The following is an 11622-nucleotide window of genomic DNA, read 5'->3' on the forward strand; positions in this document are numbered from 1 at the left end:
CACGGCCTGCTGAAGGTGAACACGGACAGCTTCCCATGTCTCCTCCACACGCCTGAACCAGTCGTCCACCGCAGGAACCTCGGTCAGACTCTGATGCCAAGGCGCCAGAACCGGCTGGTACCTCAGTACGCACTGAAAGGGGGAGAGGTTAGTGGAGGAGTGGCGAAGCGAGTTCTGTGCCATCTCGGCCCAGGGCACGAACGCCGCCCACTCCCCCGGCCGGTCCTGGCAATAGGACCGCAGAAACCTGCCCACATCCTGGTTTACTCTCTCCACCTGCCCATTATTTACGGGGTGAAACCCTGAAGTAAGGCTGATCGAGACCCCCAGACGTTCCTTGAACGCCTTCCAGACCCTAGACGTGAACTGGGGACCTCGATCAGACACTATATCCTCAGGCACCCCGTTGTGCCGGAAGACGTGCGTAAACAAGGCCTCCGCAGTCTGTAGGGCCGTAGGGAGACCGGGCAGAGGGAGGAGACGACAGGACTTAGAGAAACGATCCACAATGACCAGGATCGCGGTGTTACCCTGTGAGAGTGGAAGATCGGTCAGAAAATGGACCGGAGCGGGCTCTGGACGGGAGCGGGCTCTGGACGGGAGCGGGCTCTGCATGTCCGTGTCCAGCTCCCACACTACCGGCGCCACCAGACAGGAGGCGGGGAGTATGGGAGTGGGATCCATGGGCCGCTCCTCTGTGTCATACAGCCGGGACAATGCGTCTGCCTTCACGTTCTGGGAGCCTGGTCTGTAGGAAAGGGTAAACACAAAACGGGTGAAAACATGGCCCACCTTGCCTGGCGAGGGTTCAGTCTCCTCGCCACCCGGATGTACTCCAGATTACGGTGGTCAGTCCAGATGAGAAAAGAGTGTCTAGCCCCCTCAAGCCAATGTCTCCACGCCTTCAAGGCCTTGATGACAGCCAACAGCTCCCGGTCCCCCACGTCATAGTTTTGCTCCGCCGGGCTGAGCTTCTTCGAGAAGAAGGCACATGGGCGGAGCTTAGGTGGCGTACCCGAGCGCTGAGAGAGAACAGCTCCTATCCCAGCCTCAGATGCATCCACCTCCACTATGAACGCCAAAGAGGGATCCGGATGGGCCAGCACGGGAGCCGAGGTAAACAGAGCCCTCAGGTGACTAAAAGCCCTGTCCGCCTCAGCTGACCACTGCAAGCGTACCGGGCCCCCCTTCAGCAGTGAGGTAATGGGAGCCGCTACCTGACCAAAACCCTGGATAAACCTCCGGTAGTAGTTGGCAAACCCTAAGAACCGCTGCTCCTCCTTTACCGTGGTGGGAGTCGGGCAATTACGCACGGCTGAAATGCGGTCACTCTCCATCTCCACCCCTGAGGTGGAAATGCGATACCCTAGGAAGGAGACGGACTGCTGGAAGATCAGGCATTTCTCAGCGTTGACGTACAGGTCATGCTCCAACAGGCGACCAAGCACCCTGCGCATCAGGGACACATGCTCGGCACGTGTAGCGGAGTATATCAGAATGTCATCAATATACACCACTACACCCTGCCCGTGCAGGTCCCTGAAAATCTTGTCTACAGAGGCTTGGAAGACTGGTGGTGCATTCATCAACCCGTACGGCATGACGAGATACTCATAGTGCCCTGAGGTGGTACTGAAAGCCGTCTTCCACTCGTCTCTCTCCCGGAAACACACCAGGTTGTAAGCGCTCCTGAGATCTAGTTTGGTGCATTGACTCAATCGCTGTGGCTATGAGCGGTAGCGGGTAACTATACCTCACAGTGATCTGGTTCAGACCCCGATAGTCAATACACGGGTGCAGACCTCCCTCCTTTTTCTTAAAAAAAAATAAACTTGAGGAGGTGGGTGAAGTGGAGGACCGAATGTACCCCTGACGCAGGGATTCAGAGACATATGTTTCCATAGCCTCCGTCTCCACCTGTGAGAGGGGATACACGTGACTCCTGGGAAGTGCAGCGTCTACCAGGAGATTTATTGCACAATCGCCCCGTCGATGGGGTGGTAATTGAGTCGCCTTATTTTTGGAGAAGGCGAGAGCCAAATCAGAATATTCAGGGGGAATGCGCATGGTGGAGACCTGGTCGAGAGTGGTCTGGACTCTCCACCGTAGTAGCACAAACAGAACCCCCTAAACACCTCCCCGAGCACTCTCGCGACCACCCCGTGAGAGCCCTCTGTGGCCAAGAAACAGTGGGGTTATGACAAGCTAACCAGGGTAGGCCTAGCACCACAGGAAACCCAGGAGAGTCAATAAGGAAGAGACTAATTCTGTCCTTGTGACCCCCTTGCGTCACCATGCCCAGAGGAGTGATGACCTCTCTAATCAACCCTGACCCTAATGGTCGACTATCTAAGGCGTGAACGGGAAAGGGCACAGCCACGGGAACAATGGGGATCCCTAAACTATGGGCGAACGCTCTATCAATAAAATTCTCAGTCGCACCTGAATCGACGAGCGCCTTATGCTGGGAATGCGGGGAAAACTCAGGGAAAGTGACATATACAAACATATGTGCAACAGAGGGCTCTGGGTGAGAATGGTGCCGGCTCACCTGGGGTGACACCAGCGCGCCCTGCCTGCTGCCTCGATACCTAGAGGAACAAACCCGACACCGACTGGCAGTGTGACCTCTGCGGCCACAGATGGTGCACGAGCTGGAACCCCCCCCCCCCCCGTCTCCCTGCGCACCGCCCCTCCCAGCTCCATGGATATCGGAGAGGGGGTGCGTGGGGATGGAACCAACAGACCCCGATCTGAACGTCCGTGGGTAGCCAGCAGGTTGTCCAGCCGGATGGACAGATCCACCAGCTGGTCGAACGTGAGGGTGGTGTCTCTGCAGGACAACTCCCAACGGACGTCCTCGCGCAGACTGCAGCGATAATGGTCGATCAGGGCCCTGTCGTTCCATCCTGCGCTGGCAGCCAGGGTCCGAAACTCCAAGGTGAACTCCTGTGCGCTCCTCGTCCCCTGCCTCAGATGGAAGAGGCGCTCACCCGCCGCTCTACCCTCGGGCGGGTGGTCGAAGACTGGTGAACTCCTCAAATTGGTCCAATGCCACATCTCCCTCTCTCCACACGGCGTTGGCCCACTCCAGGGCTTTCCCGGTGAGGCACGAGACAAGGGCGGTCACCCTCTCACGGCCCGAAGCAGCCGGGTGGACGGTTGCCAGGTATAAGTCCAGTTGTAATAGGAACCCCTGGCAGTTCGCAGTCGTCCCATCGTATTCCTGGGGCAGGGAGAGGCGAATCCCACTGGGACCAGGAGAAGGGGCGCGTAGTGGAGACCCCGGTTGTGCTGGTGGAGGCGATGGGAGAACTCCCCGTCTCTCCCAGCGGTCTATTGTCTGGACAACGCGGTCCATGGTGGTGCCAAGATGGTGGAGCATTGCTGCGTGCTCCCGGACGCGCTCCTCCACCCCTATACCCGGGGTACCTGCTCCTGCTGACTCCATAAGTTAGTCAGGAATTCTGTAATGGGGTGTAACAGAGAAGTCAGGCGCAGGAGAGCGAGAACTGATTGACAACGGTGTCGTTTAATAAACATAAAAACCACCGTAAACAGAACAATCAATGAATGGGTCAAACTAAACCCGGTAACCACCAGCATAACGTACACAAGCACGACAAGAAACAATTCCGAACAAGGACATGGGGGGAACAGAGGGTTAAATACACAACATGTAATTGATGGAATTGAAACCAGTTGTGAGGGAAGACAAGACAAATCCAATGAAAAATGAAAGGTGGATCGGCGATGGCTAGAAGGCCGGTGACGTCGACCGCCGAACGCCGCCCAAACTAGGAGAGGGACCGACTTCGGCGGAAGTCGTGACAGTGTGAGAGTGAGAGTGAGAGTGAGAGTGAGAGTGAGAGTGAGAGTGAGGGGTGAGGGTGAGGGTGAGGGTGAGAGTGAGAGAGAGAGAGTGAGAGAGAGAGTGAGTGTGTGTGTGTGGTATCTAGTGTTACAATAAAACTAGGGGACAGAGGCTGTTAAACTTGATGTTGGAGGGAGAATTGACACTTAGCATCAGAAATTCATGAAAACAAAAATGTGCTTTTTTTGGTCTTAATTTAAGGTTATGGTTAGGCATCATTTTATTTTATATTTTATTATTTAACCTTTATTTAACTAGGCAAGTCAGTGAAGAACAAATTCTTACTTACAATGATGGCCTACCCCGGCCAAACCTAGACAACGCTGGGCCAATTGTGCGCCGCCCTAAGGGACTCCCAATCATGGCCGGATGTGATACAGCCTGGATTTAAACCAGGGACTGTAGTGATGCCTCTTGCACTGAGATGCAGTGCCTTAGACCGCTGCGCCACTCGGGAGCCTAGAATAGCCATACGGTTAGCAGTGTGGTTAAGGTTAGGTTTACAATCACATTTTAAGAAGAGAAATTGTAGAAATAGGGAGAAGGGGGTAGCTGCATCCCAATATGAGAGGGTGTGTCGAAAGGAAAGTAGTGGGCGTATGGAAAGCAGAGGGTGTGTCAAAAGGATAGGTCGTGGTCGTGTGGAAAGGGGAGGGGTGTGTCAAAAGGAAAGTAGTGGGTGTGTGGAAATGAGAGGGTGTGTCAAAAGGAAAGTAGTGGGCATGTGGAAATGAGAGGGTGTGTCAAAAGGAAAGTAGTGGGCATGTTGAAAGGAGAGGGGTGTGTCAAAAGGAAAGTGGTGGGCGTGTTGAAAGGAGAGGGGTGTGTCAAAAGGAAAGTAGTGGGCGTGTTGAAAGGAGATGGGTGTGTCGAAAGGAAAGTAGTGGGCGTGTTGAAAGGAGATGGGTGTGTCGAAAGGAAAGTAGTGGGCGTGTTGAAAGGTGATGGGTGTGTCGAAAGGAAAGTAGTGGGCGTGTTGAAAGGAGATGGGTGTGTAGAAAGAAGATGGGTGTGTCGAAAGGAAAGTAGTGGGTGTGTGGAAAGGAGTGAGGTGTGTCGAATGTCCTCTGCTATAGGGTATGTCCTCTGCTATAGGGTATGTCCTCTGCTATAGGGTATGTCCTCTGCTATAGGGTATGTCCTCTGCCATAGGCTATGTCTTCTGCCATAGGCTATGTCTTCTGCCATAGGCTATGTCTTCTGCCATAGGCTATGTCTTCTGCCATAGGCTATGTCCTCTGCCATAGGGTATGTCCTCTGCTATAGGCTATGTCCTCTGCTATAGGGTATGTCCTCTGCTATAGGCTATGTCCTCTGCTATAGGCTATGTCTTCTGCTATAGGCTATGTCCTCTGCTATAGGCTATGTCCTCTGCTATAGGCTATGTCCTCTGCTATAGGGTAGACAGTTTCGACTGAGCTGTGCTTTTCCCTCTATTTCTTACCATGCATCTATCCTACATTGAGCTACCATACCGTAAGACTTCGGACTTCTGTTTTTAAGCCAGAGGATGAGTCGTATTTCACTGTTAGTTTTTTCACTAATAATTGTACATTTTCAGTTATAAAATTGACGATAACATGTTTTATTTTTTTATTTAAAGTACTGATGATGCGTGTACTGTTTCTTCATGCGTCGTATACGTGTGCTTACTGTGACTGTCACCCTGACACAAGGTAGCTACTTCCCATGGCGTTGCTGGACAGTAGTGCTTGTCAAGCAGGAGCTAAGGCCACTGTGTCCTGGTGCTGTTGCCATTCCTGCCCTCCCCATTGAGTAGACTGTATGTGCATGTATAAAGGTGACATCTACATGGTTATCAATAGTAGTTATTTTTTGTGTAGACCGCTATCCTATTTGAAATAAAATCATGGGAAGGGAAAAAATTGGCCGCATTTGATTACGGTGACACGACTATGATACCCAATAGGAAGCTTCCCACTGGGCATCACGATTAGGTCAGCACGCATGTCCATACAACACCAGTGCACTGGTCACTGCTTATTGACTCGTCATGCAGCCCAATCAGCCACGCAAAAGAGGTCTTGAGTGCCAACAAATCTGCCCAATTAGCTGATTCGCTTTCATACACCCACTCCTTTCGACGCAGCCACTCGCCCATACTCCGATCGCCATATTGGCCTGCAGCTATCCATATTTGGAAATTGGCTGGGTTTATGACTTTGTGGCTGTGGTAACTAGTGACACTCAGCCTTCTTTCTTCTCTCCCAGAGACCATTGTGATAGTCTCGCTGCCTACCTCTGAGTCCCTCCTCCTCTCTCCATCTGTCTCTAATCTATGTTACTCTTTCTCGTCCCATCGCCAGGTTGCTAGGTAACTGTGGTCCTTTGATCTAAAAGAGCAGGATGACAGGCACACATAATTGTGATGAAACACACACACACACACACACACACACACACACACACACACACACATAACCTTCACATACCTTCATTCAAATTGCACCGTTGACACAAAACGATGAACACGAGGGAGGGGAAGAGAGAGGAGAGAAGGAGGGGAAACGGGAGAGAGAAAAGGGAGAGAAGTAGAGGAAGAAAGAGATGGGTGGCTGGGAGATTGATGCAGCACTTTTTCCATATTGATAGAGATTGCCCAGGGCCTGTATCCACAAAGCGTTTCAGAGTAGAAAATTGGTCATAAGTGCTGAGAATAGAGACGTTTTACTCCTACTCTTCAGGGTAAAAATAAAAGCTATGCATGAAGCCTCTTTAGTCATAGTCGACAAATATTTAGGAGACCTCATGAGCTGTCCTAACCCTTTAAAGAGCTACCAGCAGGCATCTTGATAACAGAAAAATGCAGTGAGTCAATGGTTCCTGCGCCACATGCAATTGCTTTGGAGTTGTTAAAATAATGTTTTGATATTTCTATATCATTAATCCATAAATAATCACAGTAACTCTTGTGCCATTGACAATGATTTCACGAGGCCTATTCAAATCAAATCAAGTTTATTTTATATAGCCCTTCGTACATCAGCTAATATCTCGAAGTGCTGTACAGAAACCCAGCCTAAAACCCCAAACAGAAAGCAATGCAGGTGTAGAAGCACGGTGGCTAGGAAAAACTCCCTAGAAAGGCCAAAACCTAGGAAGAAACCTAGCGAGGAACCAGGCTATGAGGGGTGGCCAGTCCTCTTCTGGCTGTGCCGGGTGGAGATTATAACAGAACATGGCCAAGATGTTCAAAATGTTCATAAGTGACAAGCATGGTCAAATAATAATCAGGAATAAATGTCAGTTGGCTTTTCATAGCCGATCATTAAGAGTTGAAAGCAGCAGGTCTGGGACAGGTAGGGGTTCCATAATATTCACATGATATTCCTAAATACTTATAACAAATAAGATAATTAAATGTTTTTCTTTCGATTATTTAATTACCTATGTTATTTCAAGTTATGAATTTGGAGAGCAATATCGTTAATTGCTTAAATAAAACAATAAAAAAATGCCTAAATTGGGAATGCCTATAAATAAAAATTAAATAAATATAAATTGGGCAAATTTAGACATCTTGGGCTTTTGACTGTGTTTGATGAAAAAGATAGACCTTTCAAACACTGTATGCAACGTCGTTTGAAACATTATCAGCAAGTGACTTGATGCCGACTGTGTGTTGATAATGGTAATATTGTCAAAATTCTGCTTTTAACAACCATCAAAATTGGTTAAAAAAAAGTTATGCATGCCACCATATTAGGAGATAATTAAGAAAAGTGAACCTGTCAGGCAACATTATATAAATCGTTTTACTATTGCAACACTTGATGTACAGTCACATTCACCGTGGTTGCCTGCTACAGGCTATAGTGTTCATAGCTGACTATGCCTCATTGCGATTGGTTATTCCCCATCATTTGCAACAATGTCCATGCGGTACCTCAAACTGTCGTGATTACCAGCTGAGAAACTTTCATTAATTGATTTTACTCCTGGCTCAGAGTTTGTCTGAGCAGTGTCTTAATTAACATCATTCTAAAACCTACTCTGAGCTGGGAGTTTTTTGTTGTTGTCTTTTACCAGTGTTTCTCAGGATTCCTAGGACTTTTTCTGAGATGCTACATGGATATGGGCCCAGGTCTGCTCTGCCATCTGGTGGAACAGACATCCCATTGCTCTTTACATGCTATATTCATGTTTTAGGGGAATCTATACTGAACAAAAATATGAACACAACATGTAAATTGTTGGTCCCATGTTTCATGAGATGAAATAAAAGTTGCCAGAAATGTTCCATACACACAAAAATATTATTTCTCTTAAATTCTGTAACTAAGTAAAATCTTTGAAATTGTTGCATGTTGCGTTTATGTTTTTGTTCAGTACATTTGGTGTTGTTCCCGGATGGGATTGTTTAGACTACTTGATTTAAATCCTTACATCATCTAAATGTTATGATTATATTAAATTCATATTAAATGGGGCTACCAAGTGGCGCAGCCGTATAAGGCAGGCTTGATTCCAGGCTGTATCACAACTGGCCGTGATTGGGAGTCCCATAGGGCGGCGCACAATTGGCCCAGTTTCGTCCAGGTTAGGGTTTGGCCGGAGTAGGCCGTTATTGTAAATAAGAACAAATTCTTTACTGACTTGCCTAGTTAAATAAAGGTAAAATAATTTAAAAATAATAATAACAAAATGCATTATGGGTGGTCCTTTAAACAGTATACAGTGCATTTGGAAAGTATTTAGACCCCTTGACTTTTTCCACATTTTGTTACGTTACAGCCTGATTCTAAAATTAATTAAATAGTTTTCCCCCCCTCATCAATCTACACACAACACTCCATAATGACAAAGCAAAAACAGGTTTTTAGAAATGCTTGTAAATATATATATTTTTAAAACTGAAGTATCACAACTTTTGACTGGTACGGTATATAATAGTTTTTCCCCCTCATCAATCTACACACAATACCCCGTAAGGACATCACAATACCCCATAATGACAAAGAAAAAACAGGTTTTTATAAAAACAAAAATGAAATATCAAATTTACATAAGTATTCAGACCATTTACTCAGTACTTTGTTGAAGCACCTTTGGCCACAATTACAGCCTCGAGTCTTCTTGGGTATGACGCTACAAGCTTGGCACACCTGTATTTGGGGAGTTTCTCCTTATTCTTCTCTGCAGATCCTCTCAAGCTCTGTCAGGTTGGATAGGGAGCGTTGCTGCACAGCTATTTTCAGGTTTCTCTAGAGATGTTCGATTGGGTTCAAGTTCGGGCTCTGGCTGGGCCACTCAAGGACAATCAGAGACTTGTCCTGAAGCCACTCCTGCGTTGTCTTGGCTGTGTGATTAGGGTCATTGTTCTGTTGGAAAGTGAACCTTCGCCCCAGTCTGAGGTTCTGAGCGCTCTGGAGCAGGTTTTCATCAAGGATCTATCTGTACTTTGCCCTGTTCATCTTTCGCTCGATCCTGACTAGTCTACCAGTCTCAAAACATCCCTACAGCATGATTCTGCTACCACCATGCTTCACCGTAGGGATGGTGCCTGGTTTCCTCCAGATGTGACGCTTGGCATTCAGGCCTTCAATCTTGGTTTCATCAGACCAGAGAATCGTGTTTCTCATGGTCTGAGAGTCTTAAGGTGCCTTTTGGCAAACTCAAAGCGGGCTGTCATGTGCCTTTTATTGAGGAGTGGCTTCCGTATGGCCACTCCACCATAAAGGCCTGATTGGTGGAGGGCTGCAGAGATGGTTGTCCTTCTGGAAGGTTCTCCCTCACCACAGAGGAACTCTGGAGCTCTGTCAGAGTGACCATTGTGTTCTTGGTCACCTGCCTGACAAAGGCCCTTCTCCCCCAATTGCTGTTTGGCCAGGCAGCCAGCTCTAGGAAGAGTCTTGGTGGTTCCAAAATACTTCAATTTAAGAATGATGGAGGCCACTGTGTCCTTGGGGACCTTCAAATGCTGCAGAAGTTACCCTTCCTCAGATCTGTACCTCGACACAATCCTGTCTCATAGCTCTATGGACAATTCTTTTGACCTCATGGCTTTGTTTTTGCTCTGACATGCACTGTCAACTGTAGGACCTTAAATATACAGGTGTGTGCCTTTCCAAATCATGTCCAATCAATTGAATTTACCACAGGTGAACTCCAATCAAGTTGTAGAAACATCTCAAGGATGATTAATGGAAACAGGATGCACCTGAGTTCAATTTATTTTGAGACTCATAGCAAAGGGTCTGAATACTTATGTAAATAAGGTATTTCTGTTTTTTTCTCATTATGGTGTATTGTGTGGAGATTGCTGAGTTAAAAAATTATAATAATACATTTTAGAATACTGCTGTAACATGGGATGTGGGAAAATCAAGGGGTCTAAATACTTTCCGAAATCACTGTAATTGTGCACAAAGTGATGCTGATTGAGTGGACCTCTTCAAATGTAATTAACTTGTTCATACATCCAACCATGTTTACAAGATAAGGCACAATTATGATTACGTGATTTTCAAACAGATAAGGCCCAATTCCCACTACAGTGTGATTTGTTATTGAGTCTTATGTAGATGATGAGACATCAGAGCACTGGAAAGAAAACAAGGGATGATGTTGGAGGACTCCATATTAGTGTTTCAAAATGACATAATCATAAGATAAATGAAATTGCTTTGTGCACATTGACGGGCTAATATGGCCCAGTATTACTCCTTAGTCCAAGGACCTTACATGCTCTGTTTAAAGGGCAAATTGGCTCTGAAGACAAAACTGCCAAATACTCCCATCTCAACGTGAATCGATTCTCAATTGCGGTATGGTTCTAGAAACATAAATCCCTCTACTTTTATATCACATCAAAATAATTTCACAAATGGAGAATACACACTTACTGTACACTGATCTAACCAATTTTAACAAAGTTGCAGCCTACAGTATTTTTCAGTGGCAACACGTTTGTGGCCTGTCTTCCGTTTACACACAGGTGTAATTAGCACAGGTAGTCCACTCTGTCTTCCGTATGCTTTCTGTAAACAAGCACTGTAACATGGGAATATGGCCGTGTGGGAACCCTAATAAAGGTGTGTATTGTGATGAATGGGTTCATTCATACTTGATACGTGTGCGAATACACTAGAGCATGGCAGCAGTTATGAACATGGCTATTTAGCATATAGTCGCATGTTTTTGCTACTTGCCTTCGTCTAATGACTTTTATGTGTAATGGAACTGAGAGTCATGATCAACGGCTGGGGCTAATTGAGACCTTCTGCAAATAGAAAACATGAAAGATGCAATACGCAGAAATCGCTCCTCCATTCCCTGGTTGCAAAAATTCGAATAGTTCGCCTAATTTTAGTTTACGTGACAAAACAAATACATGTTTAGAGAATCATTGTACCATCCAAACCTGTAAAAATAAAAAAAAATCCGTAACCAAAAATATAGTTTTTTCAGCTGTAATAGATGCAAAAGTAAAAGACGCAAAAACGAAATTTAAGAACGGGAAGCATAGAAACAACGTACATAGAACAGATATACAGCTTCTTAGGCTTGCTTTCAATGAGAATGACAGATCTATAAAACATTTCTATGTGAATTTGGTCAGTCGTATAAAAAGGAAAAATGTGCAGCTTTAAATTAAATCGAATCATGGTTTTACGTTTCGCTTACTTACCTATAATGCAGGCATCATCGGTAGGCATATTATTCTCGATTTAACGGTTGATAATCTTGTGTTGCAATACTGTCAAAATTACTCACGCCTAGAAAGT

At 46.5% G+C, this 11622-nt stretch overlaps 1 protein-coding gene across 1 annotated transcript in view; it reads right to left on the reverse strand.

The window, feature by feature from the left end:
- The window catches only part of LOC129825963 (neurexin-1a-like), a 100613-nt gene extending 89011 nt beyond the window's left edge, over nt 1–11602 (reverse strand). The window contains exon 1 of the mRNA XM_055886525.1: nt 11526–11602. The gene's annotated coding sequence lies outside the window, so the exon portion shown is untranslated. The remainder of the gene's footprint in view (nt 1–11525) is intronic.
- Nucleotides 11603–11622: the final 20 nt, after the last annotated feature.

Source organism: Salvelinus fontinalis, chromosome 1, assembly GCF_029448725.1.
Source record: "Salvelinus fontinalis isolate EN_2023a chromosome 1, ASM2944872v1, whole genome shotgun sequence".
Taxonomy (NCBI): domain Eukaryota; kingdom Metazoa; phylum Chordata; class Actinopteri; order Salmoniformes; family Salmonidae; genus Salvelinus; species Salvelinus fontinalis.